At 44.2% G+C, this 27,923-nt stretch overlaps 1 long non-coding RNA gene across 1 annotated transcript; it reads left to right on the top strand.

The window, feature by feature from the left end:
- Nucleotides 1-925: 925 nt before the first annotated feature.
- On the top strand, nucleotides 926-27,923 carry LOC118238463. The gene is made up of 2 exons (XR_004768891.1): nucleotides 926-1,137; nucleotides 27,387-27,923. It is a non-coding gene; the product is annotated as an uncharacterized LOC118238463 (long non-coding RNA).

Here is a 27,923-nt window from a genome sequence, read left to right as displayed (position 1 = left end):
CACATTTGCACACCTGCATTTGTTATCTGTGAAACAATGAACCATTGTTTGAATTGAGGCTTTTCAGCTCTAAAGGTTATTATGCTAATGTTCAGTTCTGTCCCTTCTCTCAGTTAAATAATCCACATGCAGAGTGTGTCCATCCCAGGGCACCATACAGCCAATTTGCTGTGAATCTCTGATCACACCCATAGCCCACCTGGGACATCTGTAGTGAGCTAAATCATTCTAAGTAGAGGAATTAGACCAATGTATTCTATTTGAGAAGAGCACTGTGGATCTCAGTATTCGGCACCAGACATTTAATGATGGAATTGAATTGTGCTGTGGATTTATGGAAGAAAAAGAAATCCATCTTATTTTACTAGGAGCTTGACACTTTTAGTTCGAGAATTTATTCTTTTGAATGGTCCCTTCATACATTACAAACACACTTTCAATGTGCCTCAGTTAGATTAGCTGCTTACTTCGTAAAAGCCTTGAACAAAGTGTGGGGATTGGGGCCACTTTAAGAGTAAGAGAGGTGACAGAGGATCGCCCTAATGATGAAATGGTTTGGAGAGTGTAAGAAAGCTTTTATTTACAAAAGCAGGGAAATTCTGAACAGAGAAATTCTTTTGCAAATTGCTTCAGAACACTAGCTATCTGCCCAAGACTTCCTTACCAGAAACCTAAATGGGAATTCTACGTAACAGCCCAGCAGTTGCTATATGTGGGCTCATATGCCGCATAGGCTTTCCTGTTGGGAGGAAAGGCTGTTTGCTATGCCCATTGGTACACTTGAGAGCTGAGGTAAACAATAAAATAAGATATAACTGTGTGACAGATCTCTCTCTCTCTCCCTCCCTCTCTCTCTCTCTCCCTCCCTCCCTCCCTCCCTCCTTCCCTCCTTCCCTCCCCTTTTCTCTCTCCCTTCCCCCTCCATCTCCCTCCCCTTCTTCTTCCTCCCTCTCCTGGGGATTCACAGCTTGGACCCCCTGCATGACAAGCAAGTGCACCATTACAGAGATACAGTTCCAGCCTTCCTGTGGGGTTGATTGGTCTGCAAGTAAATGTTACAATGATGTTAACAACGTTGAGAGAGGTGGAGATTTGAAGGTGAAGAACACACTTTGCAGCAGCAGTGCAAGCCAAGAGGTCTGTAAAACAATTTGCCTGTAGTTCCTGTTGACTCATACTATACGGTCTTTTGTTGTTAGGAAACTGTGGGACAGAATGCCCCTCCAGATGAAGACAGCACAGTGAGCAACTAATACAGCAGATAAATGTCCGAAAACAAAACCAATGTCAGGATCTAACTCTCTGAGGGAGGTGGAAGTGGGGAGAGAGAGGGAGGGAGGGAGGGAGGGACAGAGAGAGAGAGACAGAAACAGAGAGAGAGAGAGAGAGAGAGAGAGAGAGAGAGAGAGAGAGAGAGAGAGAGAGCGCAAGCAGTAAGCTGGTCTCAGAACAGGCCTAGCAGAAATGAATATACTCTAAAGAGACACTTGTGTCTCAATCTGACATTGAACTGAAACAACGGTCTTCAAAGAAATGGGAATTTTTCCCAGGAATTTCAGGATGGGGTGGGGGGACACTATAGCTTTGTCCTCTTCCCAATGTGACCACATTGAATAAATCTCCTTTCCTGTTTTCTAGTATTAATTTGACACTTTTAACTCACTTATTAAAAAGGGGGGGGCAGACCTGTCTTGTGGCAAAGGCTGTGACTCCAAGTTCAGTAACAGCCTCAAACCCAATATTCAGTCCAGAATAATCTTGGACTTTGGAGGTTTCTGCCTGCACCACCTGACTGTTGGGATCACAGGCATGTGTGACTGGCCTTATGGGGTACTAAGGATGGAATACCTGACTTCATGTATTTTAAGTGGGGATGTCCTCAGCCCTATGGGCCATGTTTTGAGCCTTAATCTCTGTGACCAGGAAACTCCTGAAAAGAAGCTGTGTCTACAAAGAGCAATTTTAAATTAGACTTCAACGACTGGGGTGGTTAGAATGTGGTCAGGTTTGGAAGCTAATTACTCAGACCCACCTCTGAGTCAGACTACCATCCCAATAAACAGCTAAAAAAACTTTGGCATGTATTAACAAATTGCTCTTTGGGGCTGGAGAGACAGCTCAGTGGTTAAGAGCACCGACTGCTCTTCCAGAGGTCCTGAGTTCAATTCCCAGCAACCACATGGTGGCTCACAACCATCTGTTATAAGATCTGGTGCTCTCTTCTGGTGTGCAGATATACATGGAAGCAGAATGTTGTATACAAATAAACAATTAACCCCCCCCAAAAAAAACAAACCCAAATCGCTCTTCACCACCAGTGGAGGGTGCCAAGGGTGCCCTCAGATAGCATCTGCACGGTGTAGCTGAGATTCCTCTCCCTGCTGTAACTGCCAATTAATGTTTCAATCAATGTATTTGAAAATTTCCTTGATTTATAGCTTTCTTTATTCTGTTGCTATAACAACTCCACGAAACTGCTTCCACATTAGAACATGGAACCTAAATCTGAATTCCCAGGCCATGATCACTCTCATTTGGGCTCCTGATAAACTATCTTATATTTCCTTTGATTTCAGAGCTGTGGTTTTTCGAATCAACAGTTTCCTAACATGGGGTGCTGCAAACCAAGATACTGAGTAAGATATGGATGGTTCTGGCCGGATGATGGCTTGGCTTATGACTCTTTGACTTTACAATGTTGAGAAAGTGTTATGTATTCTAGAAACTGTGCGTGGATTCTGGTGTACTGGAGTGTGTGTGTGTGTGTGTGTGTGTGTGTGTGTGTGTGTATGTATGTATCTGTACAAGAGCGCACATGCATGCAGCTGTCAGAAGGCAGCCTCATTGTCCTTCCTCAAAAGCTGTTTATTTGTTTATTTATTTATTTTTTTTGAGACAAGTTCTTTCACTGGCATTTAGCTCACCCAGGAGGCTAGAGTGGCTGGTCAGCAAACCCCAGTGCTTGTCCTTGTTTCCCCAGCACGGAGGTGACAAGCATGTGTCTAGCTTCTTTACTTGGGTGCTGGGATATGAATGAATGCTTTTAGGGCAAACATAAAACCAATCCCTAAAGTAAACTTAAGGTTCTGGAATTCCCAGAAGGAGCTAACCTCCACTACATGCCCCAGAGCTGCAAGAACAGGCAGTTGGAGTTATCTCCCACCTTGCAGTTCTAAAAAGCAGTTTATCCAGAAAAACAGTCTGTGGGTCTCCAGAAACCATTGCCCCACCCTATCCCCTTCCTTTCAGTCTCTGTGCTCACCCTTTGGATGGTGCATTCCGTGCAGTGCTGGTAGGTCTTGAGGCACCACCTCTCCGACAAATAAAAACTGACTCTGGTCATCAAGGTTCATTGGAGTTTTCATGCTCCTTTTTCCCTCAACCTATTTAATTCGTACACTTTACTGACCGAGCCAGCTCCCCAGCCTTTAAACACTTTTCTGATTTGGATATTTTCAACTTACGATGGCTTTCTAGGACCATAGCTCCAATGTGAGAGGAGGGCATCTGTATTTTGAAAACAGGTTCTTGAAACTGCATGCTTCTCTTCCTGAAAGGCATCCAAGCCACTGACTTTGTTGTCCAAACCACTATTGGAAGGGGAGAGGGAGGACCCAGGCAGTCACTCTTGGCTCTTTCAGGTTTCACGGGCTGATATCCTGCTAAAGGGATGTGTAGTGAGAGGGCCAGCCAGAGCATCTGACTCCAGTCCTGCTGTGTTAGACTCTGGGACTGCTCAGGGTCTCAGCACATCTGTAAAGTATTCACAGCTGCCATCTGAGCCCCCATGAAGAGTAACCATGCCATTTGTTCTCCACGCTCGGCTGCAGTCTTCATCTCCATGTCTGGGGTGAGAATGGCACCTGGTAGGGTTCAGAGCACCCTGGTGTGAATAAGCTCCATCTCTGGGGTTGGGGGGGTGCGGGGGTGGGGGTGGTGTGTGTGTGGGGTGCTTAGCATTTGTCTCTTGGATGTGATTCATGGTCCTGAGTACCTGTGACCCTGCCATCCACCTGACTGGAGTTCTCCACCTTGGCTGAATCAGAATGCCCAAGTTCATCTTGTACAGCATCTCCTTTTCTCCATTCACCCTCCCAAAGGAGCAGGCCAGAGGGCTGGCTAGCCACTTCACTGAAAATAGATGTAACTAGAGTTTGTTGGCACAGCTGTTATATTTAGCCTAAGAATTTTGTAAAATGTGCAACTGAACCCATGTCCACCCACCACTTCTGAAAGACCCACCAGGAGTAGACAAGCTCATCTTGTCCTTGTGAGAGCTTATGTTGTTTTGCTTGAGCTTTCTCATTTCCTGAGACACTGGGGAAGTTTGACCTAGTGTTACCTTTTTTTTTTCTTTTTAATATATTTTATTGGAAAGAGAGAAGGTCATGTTGTGTCACTAAGCAACGTGAATGGGGAAGCATGCCCAGGAAGGCTTACTGAACAAACAGTCTCATGATGCAGATAAGAACTGAGATCTTGCCCCTTTCCCGTGTCTTCAACAGCCAGGCTGAAACGCTAGCCTAGTGTCTGAATGTGTTGCATGATGGGACCAGCACCATTCGTGGCCTTAACTTTGACCTTAAGAGGCAGGGAAGAGAATGCCAGCAAGCCAGCTGCTTGATGAGAACAGCAGTGACGAGAATGACCGGTGCCATTTTTGTTAAGTGAGTCAGCCATGTGCTGTTTCTGGAATCTCTGTTTCATATAGTTACAATAGGATTTTGTTCTTTGGCTCAATTTCAAAAGGCTACTTGACTATTTTTGCCTGTAATTTGAAATATTGCCTGGCTGTTTTTCAGTATAAGGATTGCTTAAGGACAGAGAGCTCAATCTGTGGGTTTATTTTCTTATTTAAAAAAAAAAAAAAAAAAAAGAAAAAAAAAAAGAGGGCTGACCCATTGTCATCACACTGAACAAGCTCCAAGGCTGTCCTGGAATTCATAGTTAATATGCAAAACCCAAAGAGCCTAAGTAACAACTTTCTCACAGCTCATTTTTTTCCTCTGCAGAAGTAAACATGGATGTAAGAAGAAAAATAAAGGGCTGGGATGTGGCTTAGTTGGCAAAGTCCTTGCCTCATGTGCAGGAAGTCATGGGTTCAATTCCTCAGTGTCATGTAAGTCGAGAATAGTCACTCAAGCCTGGAATCTCAGCTCTAATGAGGTAGAGAAGGATTTCATTCTCTGTCAATATAAGGAGTTTAAGGTTAGCTTGGCTTACATGAGACACAGCCACCACCCTGAAAGAAAGAAAAACAAAGACATTCATACATAATATTCAACCCATTGAGTGGTCATTTTATACCATTTGGTGAACAGTAGAAATAAGACCTGAGTTCTTATATGATCCTTGGACATAAGACTTCTCGGTCTCAATATTTTGATTCACTCATTCTTGAAATTATTCATACATTCTACCAATGGACATTTATTAAGCATAGTCATAGTGCTAGGTGCTGGGTCAGATGATGAGAATACATGGTTCTGGATAGGTTCGTCTGTTCCAGGGGTGAGATGACTTCAACCAGACACAGCATTAAGTTAGCGTGTAGGATATAATGGTTTCTAGTGACTTTCCGGGATAAAGTGCTGATTCAGGCCTGCATTTGGAGAAGACAGCTGGGACTGTGTCTTATCAGAAGGCATTGCTATGTGAATGTGGGAGAGGAAAAGACCCTGCAAGCTAAGAGTTCAGGAAATGCAGGTGGTCATAAGAACTAGTCTGCTGCCAATGGAATAATAGTCATGGACAATGAAGACGAAAACGAGACTGGTGAGAGAGCTCGGTTAACAAAGTACTTCCCTTGCAGTCATGAAGATCTGAGCATGGTTCCCAGAATTCACATGCTAAAACCAGGTGTGGTGGCAGAGCAGGTAATTCTAGCACTAGATAGGTGAGCCCCTGGGGCTAGTTAGCCAGCCATCCTTGCCTACTTGGTGAGCTACAAGACAGTGAGAGACTCCGTTTCAAAAACAGCAGCAGCAAACCAAAAAACCAAAACCCAAACTTAAAAAGGAACAAACAAGTAAATCCTAAAAAAAAAAAGATGGACTATGCCCGAGGAATGACAGCAGAGATCATTCTGGGGCCTTCACATGCTTGCATACAGACACACACACACACACACACACACACAAGCATACACACCACTACACATATGTGTACTCGTACACATAAATGTATATGCATGTACAAAAAAGGAATGAAATCACATCATTTGCAGGAAAATGGCTGTAGACAGAGATATGATGAGCCAACTAAGCTAGAATCAGAAAGACAACTATCATTTTTTATACATGGCCTCTGGGGGAAAAAAGACTCAAAAATGGAAGGGCCAGTAAGGAAAGGAAGGGGATCCAGGGGAAAGGGAGGGAATGAGAGAAAGTTACAGGTGAATGTGATCAAAGTACATCATATGCATGAATGAAAATGTCACAATTAATGTACACTAATAAACATAGAAAATTATTGTGCACATTGTAAACAATTTCCAATTACTGATTAATGCATTTCGATATAAGTAATGTCAGAATACCCAAAGTGGTTGATGGCTGATTTTGCATTGAAATTAGTAATTTGTAGGTATGTTAATGCGTTTTTAATTTAAAATGTTAACCATATTAATTTGTCAAAATTAAATGTAATCAGCAACACAATTACAAAGAGGGGGTGGTCTGTATGAACACGTGGTTTGCTAGTGAGAATGGTGAGGCAGAGACGGCAGGGGGCATTCTCCATCGGGAAGCTCGTGGGAAGAAAGCCCAGTTGTGTGTTTGTGGTGCTTGTTGAAGGAGAACAACAGAGTATAGAGAAATGTGCACTGCCTCTGGAATCTTCCATCTGGGAATGATTTATTAACTTTCACAACTGATTGGCTAAAATAGGTCACATTACTCCTTCTAAGTTCCCAGGGGACAGGGAAACACAATTCTCTTATTTGTTCAGAAGTAGATGAAGCATCTGTAATTATCACAGCCACTCAAGTATTAGTTGAAATAACTAGAGAAGCAAAAACGCTTAGAGCTACTGGGGCTGGAGGTATGGCTCAGTCAGTAAAGCATTTGCCTTGCCAGCACCAGGTTCTGAATTTGATCCCCATGATGTGGGTATTTGAGAACCATGGGTCTCCTCTTGGTTCAGATGGTCATGATCCAGAGACCAAATTGCAAGATAATCAGTGGTCACCAAAAGTCAACCCAAAGTATGGATCCTTGTCTCACATCAATGAGGAATGAAGATGCAGACATAGGTGGAGTGAGCACGAGAGAGCGAGTTTATTAAGAAAAGAGCAGAAAAACAAGATTTCCATAGTGAGTGGAATCCCCAAAGGGTTCTGTTGAGATGCTAGCCCAGTATCTTTGTTTTTTTGAGGCAGGGTGTTTCTATATAGCCTTGGCTATCTTGGAACTCTCTTTGTAGACCAGGCTGGCCTGGAACTCAGAGATCCACCTGCCCTTGCCTCCTGAGTGCTGGGATTAAAGGCATGTGTGATCATCACTTGGCTTTCACAGCATTTTATACGACCTATGACAGAAACAGAACAAAGACTGAGGTCATTTCTACTGGGACTGGCTAATTCTTTGGGCAAATCACCAACCAAGCCAATGGAGGGTAACATGATCTGTGCATGTTCCCCAGGCCTTGGTTTGCCAGCCTCTGACCTTGGCTAGGTCTGTTAGCACTTGGTTTTGGTAGGGTCTACTAGCCATTCATTAATCTGTGCTCTCATGTTTATGTGATCAGCTCATAGTTCACCATGGACCCTTATCTTTTCTACCTATGGGGAGCTAATTCCTACCACAGCTTCCATAATGTAGCTGCAGTCTTTTTTGGTTGCCTCATATTTAGCTCCTTGTCTATGGGGAGGCTGAGGGTACCCTCCTTTCTGCAAATATATAAAGGCCTTTTTTGAAGCCATCCTTACCCACAATTCAGTTTTTTGCACTTGTATGCATCAAATATAAGACTATGTGAAAGGTCAGCAGTGCCTTGCATATGCTTCTTCGGGGTGGGCAGGGGCATTGTGGGAGCCAACTTAAGTCTTCAAAGACTGACTTTGTTGTTTTTTTCAGAGTTCCATTCTTCCTTTTCTTATAGCCAACTTCAGGCTCCTTTCTTTACTTTCCTCATTGTTCTTTGGTGTTTTAACTTTAACATTTCCTTTAACCCTAACATCCATTTTCAGGGTAACATCTAGAACCCATATAAAGAGAAATACAGAGTGGTGACACATGCTTTCCATCTCAGTGGTGGGGCAGCAGAGACAGGAGGATCTCTGGCATTTTCTGACCAACTAGCCTAGCCTACTTGTTGAATTCTACACCAGCAAGAGCTCCTGTCTCAAAAAACAAGGCAAATGGTGCCTAAAGAGCAACAGCTGATGTTGATGTGTGACCTCCACACATGTGTAACATGCACTCATGTCCACAAACACACACAAATCAGAACTATTATATTTGGTGTTTTTCCAGAGTCTGGTTTGTAAATAGCCTCTTCATAAATAGTATCCACATGTTCTTTATGTCATATTTCAGTTTCTCTTGGATGTCGTAAGAACTCAGTCTTCTCTGAACGGAACATTCTCTTGGTGTGACTGGTTTTCCTCAAGTGGCCATCTGCTTTTATCTATTTAGAAATCTGCATCTGTTAATATGCTTTGACCTTTGAGGCAGTGGCTCTTGTTCTTGTGCACCACAAAAAGAAACAAATGCAGCTCCTTTTTACCCAGCTCTTGCTTTTTACCAGAGACTCTGAGTTACTTCTTATTTACTTAGATGGTTATTGCTAAGGGGTATCTCAATTGGCTAAGGCATGCCCAGGTCATTGCTCCACTCAGAAATTCTATGATCTCAACATGTTAGCCAGAAGATCTGCATTATACACACTGGATCTCTGGAAAAACACTTTTTGAATGGATCCTTGTGGTGACAGAGAGTTCTAGAAGCAGAGTGACCTAAGACCTGTCTCCATGTAACCAGTTATGAAACTGCTGTAAAAATTTCCAAGTCCAGGAATTTGTACTGATTGGGATTATGAGTTGAAGGAATGAAGAAAGGGCAGACACTTGTACAGAAAAGCTGGGGTTGGGTGGGTTGTGCACTCTGATGGAGTCACATCAACTAAGAAATAGCCCAGGACCTCATTGAGTTTATTTAGTAAAGAGAAGGAGGAGGGGCTATCTAGTTGATGTAGCAGCCCTCAGAGGGTAAGCAGTAAACATCCGGGAGGAGGAAACTGCACTTGCTGGCTTTTGCACACAATGATCAATTGTTCATAAATACTTGTACTTGCACACACTGTCAACATTTGCACTTGGACCAGAGAAAGGCTTTGCCATCCCTCTGAGCCTCACCTAGGGTACTTTACCATTTATTTCCATGAGTCTGAGGCATTGGGTCCTTGACATGGCCGTACCTGCGGGGAGCAGAAAAAGCCCCAACTCAGTCAAGTCTTGAGTGAATAAGTGTATGTTGACATGAGCTGCCCATATGAAAGACTCCAGAGCCTTGGACTCATGGAGGAATGCCAAAGCTTTCCACTGCTCACCTAGGGGGAGGCTTAGGGGATGGCAAAGCCCTCCTCTGGGGATTGAGTCCAAGTGTTGCTTGTGTGCAGAAGATGTCCACCATAGCTTTCTTTCCTGGATGCTTAGCCATTCCCCTACAGAGACTGCTCCTACCATGATTAGCTAAGCCTGTCTCTTTTATTCAGCTGTAAACCATAAACTCTGCCTTTTTGTTTATTTGTATGTAACAACCCTGTCTCCTTGTCCAGATGTTTGCAATATTCCTGCCTGCAGGTTGCTGATTCAGCTAGGCAGGCTGGCCAGCAGGCCTCAGGAATCCTCCAGTCCTTGCTTCCCCAGTGGGTGAATTACAAGCATGCCTCCCTACCTGGCATTTAACTCATTGAGCAATCATTCCAGCCAGGAACCTCCATTCTTGGGGGTGTGTAAAAAACAAGCAATCCTTTTAAAGGTGATTCAAGCTTCTTTAGTGAAAAATAATATTTCTATGGCAGACAGGTGGCACTACAAAATACAGATTTATTTTGGGGAATTGTTCTCTCATTTGAAATTGTCATTATCTCTTGTCTTTCTTCAGATGGTGTCTGGGAGCACTGAGGTCAGAAAGGGTGAAGGCAATTTTCACCTTTGTTTCAGTGTGATGTGTGGATGTAACATTGTACTGAATCGGAGCTGCCTGGGGGTGATCTTGGAGACAGTAAATAACTCTCTGAATTTAAAAGCCAACATATTCTAATGAGACATTCTGACTTTGGCCTGTGAGAGGATGGGGCATAGACTTTTACCAGAAGGAAGAGGGAAGCTGTGTCACAGTCCACCCTCAGGAGTTCCCAGGTGGTCCCAGTTTTCAATGGCCTTTCCACTGCTTGCCTTCCATTTCAGCCTTTCCCCATTCAGATCGCCACACTCTAGAATTAGTGTGTTACTGTGCAATTGCCAACTCCTGGAAACACCTGAACTCTGAATTTCTAGAAGGAACATTTGCTTCTACTTTCTGTTCGACCTGGGCAGGACTGGGAGGGAAGGGGCTGTGAGAAGCTGCACAGCAGCGGGGTTGAGTGTCTCTAGCCCTTTAGCAAGCTGTTTCTGTAAGTCATAGCAATATCACTGTCTTGGGCTATTGAACAACAAGGCATTCTGCATCGTTCTTGTTGGTTATTCACAGAGCACACCAGTGTCGAATACTTCCGAGACTCTCAGGAGAAGAAGTATTTGCCAGAGCACCTCAGTGATAAATACAAGACACATTTGTGACTCATTTGAGGAACTGTCACATTGAACACACATTTTGGTTGTCCCCTCTTGCTAAAGCTACTGGGTAGAGAGCAAATACCACTAAGAATGGAATGGAAGAGCGGATGTCTCTGTCAGGGTGGCTTTTACGAACTGCAAACCATGCCCAAGGTATAAATAGGACTTCCTTGCTTTTGTATTCTTCACCTGGTGTTTTAATTAACAGGAAACATTATAGGAAGCTGACTGACTTCCTCTTGAGGTTTACCCCTCTGAGACTGGATTACAAGAAATCTCTGGAGGTTTTGGAGGGACTAAATTTCATGGCTACAGAGAATCTCTGTGGAAAGCTTGTGCCCTTCAGGCTGATGGGTGAGCACAACCTGTTACAAGGTCATGTTCCAGTGTCCCTGATCCTTCTATAGGTTGTCTTGGGCCTTCTAGAACCATCATCCCACCCATTCCTCTCAATGCTAGAGCCAGTCTGATCTCCTGGGGCTCTCCAGGTTGTAATTCTTCCTGTTTGGTTCATTTAGTAGCATCTCCCAGGAAGCCAGCTGCTTCAAAAGCAAGAATGGGGACTGGGTTGAGAATCTGTTATGTAGCTATTTCTGTCCTGGAGGGAGCGGGAAGGCTCATGAAACTTGGAAGGCTCAGGAGGCTCAGAGAGCAACAAAGTTGAGCCCCAAGGTTATAGAAGCAGTAAACAAGAGCCCGGAAGAGGAGACTCTCAGAGGAGCTGTTTGCAAGTCATGTGGAGAGCCCCAGGGATGCGGCTTTCCTGAGTCATGTGGGGTGGGCTTGCTAGTGATGTTTCTGTCTGTAAACAACACAGTAAGCTCACTGGCTTATCAAGCTAGACTCTGATGGAATGGTGTCTTTGATCTGCCATTGGTGTCCTATCTAGGATGAATAGATTTTTGCTCACATTGTGCCCAAATTCTGAACCCCCAAATCACCAAGAGGCCCATTTTGATACAAAAGCAGAGAGTCTTTTATTGCAGTTGTTTAACAAGCTAACCCCATTAGCTTGGGCCCTTCATCCATTCACCGTGGCGGATGGCTGGAGAAAAGACCCCGAGAAACCACGAGACAGGGATCTTAGAGGGCAGCGTAAGGGGAGTGTCTAGGGGTATGCAACAGTCTCAGGATTGGTGCACTTCCAGGCTTGGACGACCTGCCCTGTGTTGATTGGTCAATTGGTTGTTATGACCCATAGGCCCTCCCAGGGTGGTTGCTATGTTCTGCATGTCACTGTTGTGCACTTGTCCATAAAGCACACCCAGAGCCATAAAGCATAGTGCCACCAGCTAACATCTGATTGGTTTCTTGCCACGAGGGAGGGCATCTAAACTCCTAGTGACCAGGGCAGGCCCAGCAAGGTCAGGCAAGCACATGTTAGCCTGTCATGGCTGTCAAAATGCCAGGGAGGGGGGCACAGGGTGCTGGTCCCTTCAACATCTCCCCAGGGAAAGTCACACAAGCATTCTTTGCATTCCTGGAACCATCATCATTTTTACCTCTAGTCTCCCCCAGAGGGCTTTCACAGGACAGAAAGTTCATGTTTGGAGGATAAAAAACCTGCCTGAGACAGATATGATCAGTATGACTAGAGCATCAATGGGAATATGGAAAAGAATATGTGTGGAGAAGAGAAACAAGCTCAGGGTGAATGTAATTAGAATGTCAACTGGAAGGTGCATGTAGAAAAATCTAGCCCCTCAAACTAGACTGAAATGGAGTAGAGAAGGAAGCTTCAAAGGCTAGAGTTGGAGAGGGGGCTGATGAGATATTTGCCCTGAAAGCTTGGAGACCAGAGTTCGTATCCCACAAAAGCTGGATGGGTCTGCATCCTGCCTGGAATGCCAGTGCTCCGGGGAGATGGTGGTGAAGAGAGATACCGGCTAGTTAGACTAGCCAAGTCAGTGAGCTCCGGGTGTTATTCTTTTGCTTAAATTAGAAATGAAGAAGAGGCACAAGACAAGACATGAGACTATCAGACATATTAACCAGTTTACTATAGGTCTGGCAGAGTAGAGAGACTAAAACAGAAGAGGAACAGGGTTAATGGCTGACTGCCATGGTGGGTTGCCATAGAGAGGCAGAGCGAGCGTAAGAGAAGAGGCAGAGAGGAGAGGAGAGAAGAGGGGCAGAGAGAGCATGTAGGTGGAAGAAGAGAAGAGGAGAAGAGAGCATTAGTGGGCAGGGGCCTTTCTTTTAAAGGGGTCCTCTACACCTGCATGCGGACTTAGTTCCCATGGAACCCTGGGCTGACCAAAGTACTGCCTGAGTGGATTCCGCCAGGTAACAGGGGTGGGCCAGCATAATGCCTGAACCTTTCACGGGGTTCAATGAGAGTAAATAAAAGTAAAGAGTGATCAAGGAAGACATGTGACAGAAACTTTTGATTTCTGCACTCATGGCCACACATGTGCACCCTCCCACATACTTGTACCTATATGTCCTCAAACATGCATATGTGTATGCACACACAGAGTCCACAGGAAACAGGGATGGTAGCACTTAGAGAATATGGTTCATATAAAGAGAATATTGTGTTTTAAAAAGCAAGTGTGATCAACAGCATGCACACTCCATTGGGCTTGAGAAAAATAAATATTGCACCTACCAGTGAGGAGGCCACTGTGGGGAATGAAAGGTTCAGGCTCTAATGCCGATCGGCTCTACCTCTTTAAGAGACAGACTCTACCCCCTACAACAGTCAGGGCACGCACAGGGACGTGCCATCACCATGTCACCCACCACGCATTTACAGCCTGCGTGAGGACTCTGGGCATGTGTGGAACCTCAGTGCATATGTGCAGTCTTCCCTTTAAAAGTTGCAACTTCCCTGCTTCGCTCTCTCTCTGCTTCTTCTCTCTCTCTTCTCCCATCTACACGCTTTCTCTGCCTCTCTACCGGCCATGGCGGTCAGCCATTAACTCTGTTTCTCTTCTCTCTTAGTCTCCTTACTCTGCTGGGCTCCCTGACCCCTTCCTTCCCACATAAATTGGTTAATATGTCTCATCTTGCCGGTCCTCTTTTTCCTTATATCTAATTTAAACAAAAACATAACAGGGAACACTAGTGAGACTGGTCATGGAGGAGGAGTGGGGCACAGAGGACTCACTGGCAGGTGACAAAAGAAGTAGACATGGAGAGTGCTGATAATCTCCAGGATCTCTGTAGGGGGACTGATGGGAAAGGACATAATGTTCAAGAGAATTGTGAGCTTGTGAGAATTGTCTAGCTTTCCTAGAACTCACTCTGTAGACCAGGCTGGCCAGTCTTGAACTCAGAGACCATCTACATCTGCCTCCTGAGTGTTGGGATTAAAGGCAAGAGCCACCATGCCTAACTATTAATTTTTAAAATTAATTATCTTGTGTTTTTTCTACGGAGGTAGAAGAGATGTGAGCTTTGCAGACCCAGAGAGACAATAGTTGACTACCTGGTCCTTGGCCTAAGAAGGCAGGTGGGTGTTGGGAAGGGTAGTGAGCTGAGGATGTGGCTCAGTTGGTAAAGTGCTTGCTTACTGTTCATGAGGCCCTGGCTTCCATCACGGGCTGGGGTACACACCTATTGTCCCAGAACTCAGGAAGTAGAGGCAGGAGAACGAAAAGTAAAAGATCATTTTCGGCTGCATAGGTAGTGGGCTGGGGGTTAGAATGTATAGGAGAAATTGGCTCTGCAGTGGGAAGGAAGGGGTCAGGGAGGTGTTCAAATAGATGAGTTGGTACTGTGACTCTAGACTCTGATTCTGTTTAAGCTGTTAACAAATCAAAGCTGCATGCAGAGGAGGAGGGCTCAGACAGAGGCTTCCTGGGGTGATAGTTAAGAATGGGGCTCCATTTGTGACTCAAAGAGGACAGATTCAGACTCAAGGACGCCAGCTGCCAGCCAGAGCCTTTTCCCCATCACTTAAGCCTTCTTTGAGTGAGAGGCGCCTTGTTCTGGGACTTATCTCTAAATCCACGAGATGAAACTCTCATCGGCTCTTATTTCACCTTATCACCCACGTGTTTGGACTTTTTAGTTAGTAAATTCAATTTAAAAGCTGCCTGTAGAACATGAGCGGTAATCCTGGATTTGTGGTTCAAAAGAAGTAAATAATGTTTATGCCACAAAGGGTCTTGTCTGCTACTGACTTCATAGAACAGATTGCTAAGGGAAGTTGCCTCCTTAGAATCGACTTTTAGATTATCTGCTTTCTTTGAACATCTAGCCCATGACTTCTCCAACAAATGTGAGGCAGTTTGTTTATTTGGGAACATGGTGTTTATTGAGATAATAAAACTTGAGCAAAATCAATTAAGTGATTTTATATAACAACAGGCATGAAATTTCCCTCTTTTACATAAAGAGAACTTTCAAAATGCTTCGTGTTTTTATACTATATAGAATGTACACACAGGGAGACACATAGGCACACAGACATACACAGGCACGCAAACACATAGACACCCAGACACACATACACACAGATACACCCATAGACACAGACACATACAGACTGACACGCAATTATACATATAAATAGACACACAGAAACACATAGATGAACATACACATACAGTATACAGAAACATGCACACAGGCACCCACACATAGACATGTACAGACTGACACACAGTAACATACAAAAACATACAGACACATACATATGGTCATACATAGACATCTAGGCATATACAGACATACAGGGACACACAGATACATATTTTATAGACAGGTCTTACTATGTAGACCAGGCTGGCCTTGAACTCACAGCTGCCTGAGTGTTGGGACTGCAGATGTGTGTCAGGATGCTTGGCTCTATTTTTCATATACAATGTTTTTAAAATTATTGTTACTTTTTAGATTTATTTTATTTTATGTGTATGAGTATTTTGCTGTCATGTATGTATGTGCACCAAGTTCATGCCTGGTGCCCTCAGCAATCAGAAGAGGGTGTTAGAAGCCCTGGAACTAGAGTTACAGGTGGTTTTGAGCCCAAACCCAGGGGCAGAGTAGCTAGCGCTCTTAACCACTGAGCCGTCTCTCCAACCTCCTCCTACACACTGTTTTAATATGTCAGTTGATCTAGCATTTGATAACTGTACCTTAATTCTTCCCTCTCTCCCTCCCTCCCTCCCTCCCTCCCTCCCTCTCTCCCTCCCTCCCTCCCTTCTTTCGTTCTTTCTTTCTTTCTTTCTTTCTCCTTTGAGATAAGGTTTCTCTGTATAGCCCCAGCTTTCCTAGAACTCACTCTGTAGACCAGGCTGGCCCTTCTTGAACTTGGAGATCCATCTACATCTGCCTCCTGAGTGCTGGGATTAAAGGCACGAGCCACCATGCCTAACTATTAATTTTTAAAATTAATTCTTGGCTTAAGAAGATGGTTCAGTGGGTCAAAGCACTGTCAGGGCAGGTATGATGTTATGAGCTCAGATTCCTAGAGCCTTCTAAAGCTGGGCATGGTAACATACCCCTGTGTTCCTAGTGCTTAAGCTTGATGAGATACAGCCAGGAAAATCCCTGGAAGTTCCAGGGCCAGCTAACCTGGGTCTTGTGTTGATTTTGATGAGATATCCCCAATCCAAAAACATCTGAATACGTGGATTCCTAGTTGGTGACACTGTAGGTTTAAGAGGTATGACATTTGTTGGAGGAAGTATGCTATTAGGGCAAGCTTTGAGGCATCAAAAGCCCACAATATTCCTGGTTAGTTCTCTCTGCTTCATGCTTGTGGGTCAATTCATAAGCTTTCACTTACTGCTCTAGAACCATGACTGCCTGCCTGCTACCACGGACTCCAGTTCTCTGAAAATGTAACCCCCTGTGGTTGTTTGAATAGGTGTAGCCCCATAAACTCCTTAATTTGAATGGTTGGCTCATAGGGAGATGTGGCCTTGTTGGAAGAAGTGTATCACTGTGGAAGCAGATTATGAGATCTTACATGCTCAGGCTACTTCCTATGGCTCAAGATGTAGAACTCTCAGCTACCTGTCCAGCACCACGTCTGCTTGCATGTTGCTATGCTTCCTGCCATGATGATAATGGAGTAAACCCCTGAAATTGTAAGCCAGCCTCAATTAAAAGTTTTCCTTTATAAGAATTGCTGTGGTCATGGTATCTCTTCATAGCAATAGAAACTCAAACCAAGACAGCCCCAAACTAACCATCTCTTTTGTAAGTTGTATTGGTCATAGTTTGTTATCTCAGCAATACAGAATTAGCAGACACTGTGCTAATTATTTTTCTTGATGCTGTAACAAAATACCTGATTAAAGCAACTGAAAGAAGATAGGGTTTATTTTGGCTCACAGTCCATCACAGTAAGAAAAGCATGGCAGCAGGAGCATGAGGCAGCTGTTCATGGTTCCTGACCACAACCAATCAGGAAGCAGAGAGACAAATTCTGGGCTCAGTTATCTTCCTCCTTTTTGTGCAGTCCAGGGACCTAGCTCATGGGACAGGGTGAACCACATTCAGGGTGGCTCTTCCCTTTCCAGTTAAACCTCTGGGAACTCCCTCACAAACACATTCAGAGGATTATCTTCTATGATTCTAAATCCTATCAAGTTACCAATTCTGACAGACCGTCACATTTAACAAGATACTAACATAATCCTTTACATTTTGCAAGGAACTCACTAAGGTTGGGTATCTTGTCTCAGAAAGTGGTCAAGGGCAAGGTGTTCAATGCTAACTCTGGTTCTGGTCATTGCTCTGCCATGGTCTCCTCACCCTCATGTTGATTCCACTCAGACCCACCATCTTCCCCCTAGGTATTCACCAGACTGATCAAAATGGGTGTGAAGCTCTCTCCAAGAGGCCCCATGAGGTTGACCCCAAGGAAAGTCTGAACCTCTGGCTTATTCTTGTAGCTTCTGGGTTCTTGCTACAATGCTGTGCACTTTTGACAGGCACTAATATCAAAGCTTTCTTCATTTCTTACAAAACAGGCAAGTGGAGAGAAAAAACAAAAAACAAAAAACAAAAACAAGATAGGCTTGTTAAAAAGCCAGGGAAATCAATCACAAAAAGACAAACATGATATGTACTCACTCATATGTGGACCTACTTTATGATACACAGTAGTGACCGTGCTTTATCAGAACTGTTTTTATGATGTTGCTCAGAATGGTCTCCTCCCAGATGATGATTGAGAAGCTAATTTAAAAAAAATGGTGCCAGGTACCACAAGAGTAACAGAACTGTGCTGTTTTTCTGGGATTTTGTTTTTTACTTTTTTTTTAAAATGGAGAGTTCTGGATGTCTCTACAATTTTGTTCAAATAACTGCAGAACCTGGAAAAGCTGTTGCTGCTATTGATGCACAACATACTGCCATTATTGGTCATATATATATAATTTGAATTTTTGGAAACTTTAGCTGTGCTGTCAACTTTGGAAAAAAAGTATCCCAGTTTACTGTGTTGAGTTGGCATTGTACAAAAATTAACAGCCATATTAGTCTAGAAATGTTGAACTTAATTTTTTTCCATTATTACAGGGGTAACGCACTGTATTAAATATGTAAGGTCTTAAAAAAAAAAAAAAGAAGGGATTTTGAGAGCCCATCCCTTGTGAAGGGATGCTCTCTTGACCTGGACACATGGGGAAGGGCCTAGGCCTGGCCAAGGATGATGTAGTAGACTTTGGGGAGCCCCTTTTGAGGGCCTTACCCTACCTGGGGAGTGGAGGGGGGATGGCTAGGGGCAAGTGGATGTTGGGGGGGGAGGGGAGGGAGAGTGAGAAGGGATTGACATCTGAAGCAAGATTGTTCCTAATTTGAACTAATAAAAAAAAAATTGAGACAAAAAAAGCCAGGGAAATATTGACAGACTGGCAATTTTCAGGAGGAAATGATGAGTGACAGGGAAAGACAGGTACATGGAGGGACACATGAGCAGTAACTACAGCAACATCATGAACACACAGAGACAGGTCAGTTGCAGCACTCCCAGCATCTGCAGACACAGATGAGTTATAGTCCAGCCAGTCATCCTCAGCTCCTCCCCAGCCAAATGAATTGTAGTTCTACAAGCCAACCCCAGCCAGTATCTGCATTAAGTGTGGTCCTAAACACTGGCATAATCGAGTTGCCATGTACCTGCTTAAGCTGTAAAGTAAGTTAGGAAGAATTATATTTAGGCTGTATGCTAAAGGTTTACTCGAAAACCTTTAGAGATAGACCAATCTTTGAGCATCTCTTGAAATGCAAATAGCCAACACCTGTTCACATGAACCTTCCTTAGCACCACAGATGGGTTGGTTATACGTGGAGTTCCATGCTTTCAAGATGGGGGGGGATTCTGACTCCAACTCAACTGAGCTGGTTACAAAACAGCAAAGCCTGTGGAGTTCATGCTTCATCTTTTAGTGCAGTTTCTTCCCTCCTCATTTCCCTGTCTCTCCTGTGTGTCTGGGATCTTCACTCTGTCCCATCATGGCCCCTAGGCCGAGTTATTACCCAGCATTTTTCTTTCAAAACATGATTCTCAGACTTAAATGAATTAGGTGGAGGACCACTTGTCTAGCCTGTGTGAAGTCCTGGGTCCTATCCTTATTGCTAGGGCATACTTGCATGGGTGCGCATGAACGGACTTCGGGAGCCCATTTCCCATGGAGGGACAGTCTCTTAGCCTAGATACACTCGGGAGGGCCATGGCCTTGCCCCAAATGACTTGACAGCTTTTTATGATCCCTCTTGGAAGCCCTCATCCTCCCTGGAGAGTGGATGGGAGATGGGATGGGGGTGTCAGTGGGGTCATGGGAGGATGGGAGGGAGAGGGAACTGGGATTGATATGTAAAATAAGATCATTTCTAATTTTTTAAAAGATTTCCTTAGGAGGCAGAGGCAGGCGGATCTCTGTGAGTTCGAGGCCAGCCTGCTCTCCAGAGCAAGTGCCAGGATAGGCTCCAAAGATACACAGAGAAACCCTGTCCTGTCTCAAAAAACCAAAAAAAAAAAAAAAAGATTTTATTTATTTATTATGTATACAACATTCTGCTTCCATGTATATCTGCACACCAGAAGAGGGCACCAGATCTCATAATGGATGGTTGTGAGCCACCATGTGGTTGCTGGGAATTGAACTCAGGACCTCTGGAAGAGCAGCCAGTACTCTTAACCTCTGATCCATCTCTACAGCCCCAGATTATTTCTGATTTAAATGAAGTTCACAAAAAAGGAAAATATTAAAATGGCTTTTAGAAAAGGATGCATAATTCAGTCTTTTTATTAGTTCAGATAGTACCTCAATATCCCAATCTGTTTGAGTTGACTGAAGAGAAGTATGGAAACAAATGTCATATTGGTGCAAACACAAACTCAAGAAGGACACCTCCATGGTGCACTCTCAGGCCTTTGGTTTATTCATTGAGTTACCGTGTGTGTGTGTGTGTGTGTGTGTGTGTGTGTGTGTGTGTGTGTGTGTGTGCATGTGGGTGCACAGTGCCTTGAGACCAGAAAACAACTTTGGGGTTGTTATTAAAGGAAGCTTTCATCTTCTCTCTCCTTCCCTTCCTCCCTCCTTCCTTCCCTCCCTCCCTCCCCCCCTCCCTCCCTCCCTCCCTCCCTAGACAGCCCCAGATTGACCTGGGGCTTACCTATTAGGCTAATCTAGCTGGCCAGCAAGCCCCATGTGTTGGGGCATCCCTGCCCACCTCCACAGTTCTGGGATGGCAAGCATTCACGTCATGCCCAGCTTTTACATTAAAGTACTTTACTGACCCAGCTATCTTCCTGGCCCATTATCTCCCTGTTTGGAGACAGGATCTCATGTATCCTAAGATGGCCTTGAACTTGATCTTCAGCTGAGGATGGTCTTAAACCCTTCATCTGCCTGCTTCTGTCTCCAAAGTGCTGGGATTACAGGTATGTACCACCACACTGGTTTATGGAATGCTAAGGATCAAATCCAGCAACTTTAATTAATTAATTAATTAATTAGTTAATTAATTAATTTGAGACAGGGTTTCATTGTGTCGCCTTGGCTGTCCTGGAACTCACTCTGCAGACCAGGGTGGTCTCAAACTCACAGATCCACCTGCCTCTCCCTCCTGAGTACTGGGATTAAAGTTGTGCACCTCCACACCTGGCTCAAACCCAGTATCTTCTGCATGCTAGATAAGCATTGTCCCAGCTGCTAAATGTTCCTAGCCCCAGGCCATTAAATAAGAGAAATGGACCCTGCTTGAATTTAGGCAGCTAGGCTGACACTAGGCACTCTTGAAGTCTCCGCAGGGACAGGAAGGAGATGGGCAGGAACTGGAGAAGCTAGGTAGCTAGAAAGAAAATAGGCATGGTCTATCAGGTGGTGGTACATGCCTTTAATCCCAGAGGCAGGCCAATCTCTGAGTTCAAGACCAGCTATAGAGTGAGTTCCAGGACAGTCAGGGCTACACAGAGAAATCCTGTCTCAAAAAGAACAAAACCAAAACAACAAAAACCAACCAAACAAATAAAAACAAAAACAAAAAAAGGAAAATAAAATGGAATGTGGGGGTATTTATAAATTCTCTAAGATACCAAACCTCCAGTATATGCTTAAAACCATATTGGCAAGTGTTTACTAGCAAGTAACTTGACTTTGCCCAGGGGTAAAAAGTAGGCTTCTATTGGCTCAAACCTGCTGACTCCTGAAACCCTGTTTCCCTGCACCTCTCTGCTCATTGGCTTCAGCTTAGAAACCAGTTGGTTAAGTCCAGGTCTCCTGTAGTGGAGGTAGGAAAGGAGAAACCTGCCTTTCCATCATCACTGATGGTAGTTAGGCACCTCCTGCCCCCCAGGACCCCAGACATACAAAGGATCCCAAGTGCTGGCTTCTGTGACTACGACAGAATGCCTGAAAAATTGACTTAAACAAGGAAGGGTTTACTTAGGCTCATGGCCTCGGAGCCAGTCTATAGTTGTTTGGCCTGTTGTTGTGAGGTAAAGTACCATGACAGGAGCACTTGCAGGACAAAGCTGGTCCTTTCATGGTGTCTGTGTCCTGATATTTCCTTGAAAAACATGTCCCTAATGTCCTACTATTGGGCCCCATGTTCAAAAGATCTCACTACTGCCCAATGATGTCACAGGCTGACACACGGACTTCTGGGGACACTAGGAACCACAGTGACCCCTACAAAACTTCCATATTCTATATAAATAAACGCAAACCTAAATGAAGCCCCAAATTCAGCATCTTTAAAGTACAGTCATATTTGGGCTTAACCCTGTGTTTCAGTATTTGCCATTGTGTCTCCTTTGGGTGCTCTGGGGGTTTGGTTCCATAATATACAAGGCACATGTGAAATGAAACCCATTGTCAAGAAAACAGCAAGCAGGGAAACTGGGGAAATGACTCAATGAATATGAGCACTTACTGTGCAGGCATGAAGACTTGAGTTCATATCCTTGCCACCCACATAAAGGCTGGGCATAGCCATGTGTGCCTCTAGCATAGCAGGCAGGGAAGACAGGTTGATCTTGTGAGCTTGCTGGCCAGCAACTTAGCAGAAATGGTGAGCTTTGGGCTCAGAGGCCTTGTCTCAAGGACACAAGGCAGAGAGTGATAGTGCAAGTCACCTGACACCTTCCCCTGGCCTCTGTGATGTGCATACTCCCCACCAAATGTGTATACACACTTATACACCTCCTCCTCTAGAACAACACCAAGCAGGCTGCCCTGAAGGAGAAGATGTAATTCCTACATTTGAATATTTTCCTCTGCAAAATTAAATCAATTCTCAAATAATGGCAACCAGGGTGAAGAAATGACTTGGATTGAAATGTTCCCACCTTAATGGTGCAGGGGCGTTTCAGTCAAATCAACAGAGATGCCCCATGAAATGCTTACACCTGGATTCATGGTGTAACCAAGCAGTAGACATCAATGGAATCTCCATGCTGGGGTTTTACACTTTTGGCTTGAACGTGGGTGCTAAGCTCTTGCCAGGAAAGCATGAGGACCAAAGTTTGGATCCCTGGGACCCACGTACTTGTTGGTTGGGTATAACTATCCACCTGTAGCACCAGCTTTGGAAGGCAGAGGCAGGAGGTCCCTAGAGCAGTCTGCCTGGAAAGACCAGTCATTGGCAAGCACCTTTTATTCAGAGACCCTGACTCAATGAACAAAATGGAGGAGAAATTAAGGATGATTCCCGACATTAACCTTGTAAGACACCACATGCACACATGTACACCTACACACATGTAAATATATATATATATATATATATATATATATATATATACTCATAACAACTCATGAGAATGAAAAAGAAAGATGCATGAATACCACACAAACCTCACATATAATATCCTTATTTCTATAACATAACATATAATATATAATTCTATAGCATGATTCTATGTCATACACATGCTACATATGCCATGTGAACAGAGTCTTCCATGTTAAACACAATGTATGATTATGTACAACACATAGCATAATGGATAAAGCAGAGCAGAATGCATCTTCTGCTTCATTGCTGCTTTTCCTCAGATTTCCCATTCACCGCTTACTATTTGCTCACCCATTTTGAAACTCATTAAGGGGTAATCTAATAAGCATTATTCCTTATTAAGTAGGTGATTAGGAAGAGTGTTAAAGCAGTACATTAAACTATCTGATTGGGGTGTCTTTGTGTGGCTGCTTAATGGGGAACATTCAGGTTGGCAGGAGATAGCCCTCAGCTATGACTCATTCTCAGTTCCTGGTTTTATTTTTACAAGACCCATGTCATTAGTTAGCTCAAGACATTAGGCATATATAGTTAAACCATCAAGGAGTGGTAGTGTAAGAAATAGGAGAATTGAAAAGTTTGCACAAAAAGGCATCAGTAAAGTAGAATGGGGACAATATTGAATGGAACAGACCAGTTTGGACCACAAACAAAGGCAGAGGGTGGAGGAAACTCTTACCCTCCAGCTACTTTCTCTGGGCATTCTCCTTTACAGTTAAATGCAACTGTGGGGGCAGGGAAAAGACTAAATGGGCACAATGCTTGCAGAGGAACTGAACTTGATCTCTAGAACCCAACTAATAAAAAGCCATCGAGGGGCTGGGGAGATGGCAGGGTGGATGTGCTATTTAGTTTTTTGTCAACTTTGACACAAGATAGTGTCATCTGGGAAGAGGGAACTTAATTGAGGAGCATGCTTTCACCAAATTGGCCTGTGGGCAAGCCTGTGAAATTTTCTTGATTAACAATTGCTGCGGGTGGGGCCAGCACACCCTGGATGATGCCATACCTTGGCTGGTGGTCCTAGGATGTGTAAGTAAGTAAGCTGAGCAAGCCATGGAGAGTAAGCCAGTAAGCATAATTTCTCTCTCCATAGATTCTGTTTCAGTTCCTGCCTTGAGTTCCTCTGCATGGACCATAGGCTGTATGAAACTTTGCTGCCCAAGTTGACTTTGGTTATGGTGTTTATTGAATCAATCAAAAAGCAAAATACAATAGTGGGTAAGAGTGTTTGTTGCATAAGAATGAGGACCAGAGTTCAAATCCCCAGCACCCAAGTAAAGTAGGGCATGATTGGAATCTCAGCTTTAGGGGGCTAGTATAGGTGGATCCTGGGAACTCATTGGTCGGCCAGCCTAGCGAAACCAAAGAGCTTCCCGTTCATTGAGAGATTCTATCTCAGAAGAATAAGATGAAAAACTATAGGAGAATAACGCTTGCCATCTTCCTTTGGAGTCCGCATATGTGTCCATGGATGTGTACATACACAAGATACCCTTCACACACTGACTTAAAATATTTCTAAAGATTATTTACTTTTATGCATATGAGTGTTTTGCCTGTATCTGTGTATATGTACCTGATGGTGCCAAAGATCTTGGTCAGTAGAAACATCAGATCCTCTAAACCTGGAATTACAAATGCTTGTGAACCACTATATAAGTGCTAGTAACCAAACGCTGATCTTCTATTAGAGCAGTAAGTGCTCTTAACCACTGAGCCACTCTCCATTCCCACACAATGTACTCTTTAAAGTCAAGTATGGTGGCATGTGTTTATAATCCCAGCATTAGGGGATGAAGGCAGAGGCAAGATATGGTGAGGGGTGAAGAAAATCCGGAGCGTGAAGTCCTGAGTGAATGTGTGGAGTTGACATGAGCACAGACATGACAAGGGCCACAGAGCCTCAGATCCATGGGAAAATGACAAAGCCTAACCCTAACGCTTTGGAGTGAGGCTCGAAGGGACTGCAAAATCTTCTCTGGTCCGTGTGTGGGTATCCATAGTGTGTGCAGAAAGCATCCACCATAGCTCCTCCCCCAGTATTTACAGTCTGAAGACTGCTTTCCTGTGGAGACCGGTCCCTACCAAGATTAGCTTAATCTGTCTCCTGTATACCATAAACGCCGCCTCTTTGTTTATCTGTGTGTAATAACCCCACCTCCTTGTTCAACTGAGTGCAATAACTCGGCCTCCCTGATCAATTGCATAGAATAAACACAAGGAGTTTCCAGGGCCCAGTTGACTTGATCCCAGCTTTTCTGTTGTGTCTGTGTGTTTGTCTACTCTTCATTTCCTCCTTGCCCCACTCAGGTTCATCCCTGGAATAGTGTAGGACACAGCAGCAAGAGGATGTCTGGGGCTCCCTGGCCATCCAGAATAGCTTATAGTTGAGCTCTAGGCCAGTAAGAGATGTTGTCTCAAAAAAACAAAAAGTGGCTAGTACTGAGGAATGGCAACTGAATTTGCCCTGTGGCTTCCATGTGTGCTTGCATAAATGTTCATGAGCACCTGTGCACACACACACACACACACACACACACACACACACACACACACACCACACCACACACACACACACACACACACACACACACACACACACACACACACACACGCACACAAATGCTATGGTAGGTTTAACAATCAATTTGCAGGATCTACTTCTTCATTCCTGTTAGTGGATGAATGTGTGTGAAAGGATGGGCTCACAGAGCATTTCACAGACAGTCCTAGTCAAGCCAAATTCTACAGAGCTTGCCGACAGCGTAGGGAATCTGGCTTCCCTGGAGGCAACACATTTGGACTTCTTTTCATGCAAGACAGGGAGAAGGTGCTGTGATATATGCTCACAATTGTGGGATGTGGGGTCTCACAGTCACACCCATGATGGATTAGATATTTACCACTGGGCTGTTGCTGCCTTTTGTAAAATCCTGTACACCTACCCAGCACGGGAAGAAGCCAGGATTCCTTCCTCACAGGGAAGCTAGCAAGATGATGAGAGTGAGAAATCTTTAAATGCTGCCTGGCAACAGAACTGACTAGAATAAATTGTGATGGTTAACCCTGTGTGTTACGATTCTACAGAAACATCCACATATATTTTCTTGTTTGATCCTCATTAACACCTGTGTTGTTAATATCTTTGGTTTGGTTTTTATTATAATTTAATATTTACCAGTGTGCCATCATGATCTATTTGGTATAGTTTTATATAGGCCAGGGGGCATGTTTCCACTGGTAGTGTGTATGCCTTCCATGCACAAAGCCCTGGATTCAGTCCCCAGAACTGCATAAATCAGACATGGTGGTGCCTACTTGGAGTTCCAGCACTGAAGAATCAGAGGGAGTAGGCTCAGATACCCAAGATCATCTAGGCTGCACAGGAAGTTTGAGACCAGCTTTGAACCCTTGCCTACCTACCCCCACTCCAACCCCAGAAAAAATAGTCATATGAAAGAAAAAAAATGGAATGAGCTGGTGACATATTTCAGAAGAGCAGTGATGTGCTTAACCATCCTGACATGAGGAGGCTCTGGGCTGGTGAGCTTGTAACAGACCTAGTGATGCGTTGAGATGGTGAAGCCTCCCTGTCTGGGGCAGTGCTAGGGCTGATGACCACCTGAGAATCTGAACTTTCCCCCACTACTCCAGGACTCACTCTCCTCTGCTCAGAATATGTATGGACATCTTTTTGTGATTTCCACATTTTTCAGCACTCTGTTTCCCATCAGAATTCACAGAATTAATAAAGGGAAACTGTTTCTGATGGCCAAAGACCACCAGTCTGTGGCTTACTCAAGGTGAGACAGTCAGACTGCCAATGAGATCTAAGGTATGAGGGTGTACCTCAGGTCCAGAAAAGTGGTTGTTCTGAGCACTCATTTCCCATGTGCAGGAGTTTCCTAGAATGGATAGACAGGCTCATACACAGGTCCTGCCTGTGTTTGTTTACCTCTGAGTGCTAGAGCTGCCTCCTGGACAGTGACTAAGACAGGGGCAGCTGGGAAGCTCAGGAGAATAACCTGACCATCAAGTCCTTCCTTGTTCTACCTGCACTGTGTCCTGGTCATTGATGCTCTAGCAAGTCACTGCCTAGGGACTGTCAGGGGCAGTTCCTGGTGGTCTCTGAGGTGGCTTCCCTGGCACAGTCATGTGTACTTTCTTCTGACCACAGAATGCTGTGTTCACGGCCAGTTTTCCTCAGAAGGGAGTTCAATAGTCAGTTATTGCTTTGTTTCTAGATGCTGTTCCCTTCAGAGTTGTACAACCACCACCATTTCTACTTTTCATTTCTAGTTTGGAGAGAAAGCATACGGCACAGTTGAAATCAAGCATGAGGTTATCTGCTAAAGCAGAATCCCAGTTCACGTGATGCTGGTTTCCTTTCCTTTTACAGGGATGGACTCTAAGGTTGAATGAAGGTGGACTCTATTTTACTTTGTGAATGAAAGTTATTGGAAAGAAGCTGGGTCTGCGAAGACTAATGAAAACCCAGTCACATGGAGGGGCTGGAGTGTTGCAAGTCCAGAGGCTAATTACCTGATCCTTGGCTAGTTTTAGCACCTCCCAAGTAGCCATTCCTTGGTCATCTCTGTGTCAGAAGCAGCATTCCATGACTAACAGATGAAACTTTTCAAAATCTATCAACTTAGCAGACTACTAGCATTCACCAACCCCAAAGCTAAGAAGAATGCCATCAGATAGCATGTTGGACCTGTGGAAAGCACTCTCCCAGCCTTGCTGCAGCAGTGTTCCTGATGTACTCACCAATGTATTTTAAATTTGTCTTGACTTTCTTTGTTCTGTAAAACCGGAAGACTTCATGAAACTGCTTCCATGTTAGAACATGGAATTTGGGGTAACCTAAACCTGTGCTGCTAGGCCGTAGTCACTCAAAATGGTTCCAGAATAAACTATCTCTTATTCACTTTAA

Source organism: Cricetulus griseus, chromosome 3, assembly GCF_003668045.3.
Source record: "Cricetulus griseus strain 17A/GY chromosome 3, alternate assembly CriGri-PICRH-1.0, whole genome shotgun sequence".
Lineage (NCBI taxonomy): Eukaryota > Metazoa > Chordata > Mammalia > Rodentia > Cricetidae > Cricetulus > Cricetulus griseus.
Note: the sequence above shows the minus strand (reverse complement) of the source record. Positions and strands in the feature narration are given on the sequence as shown.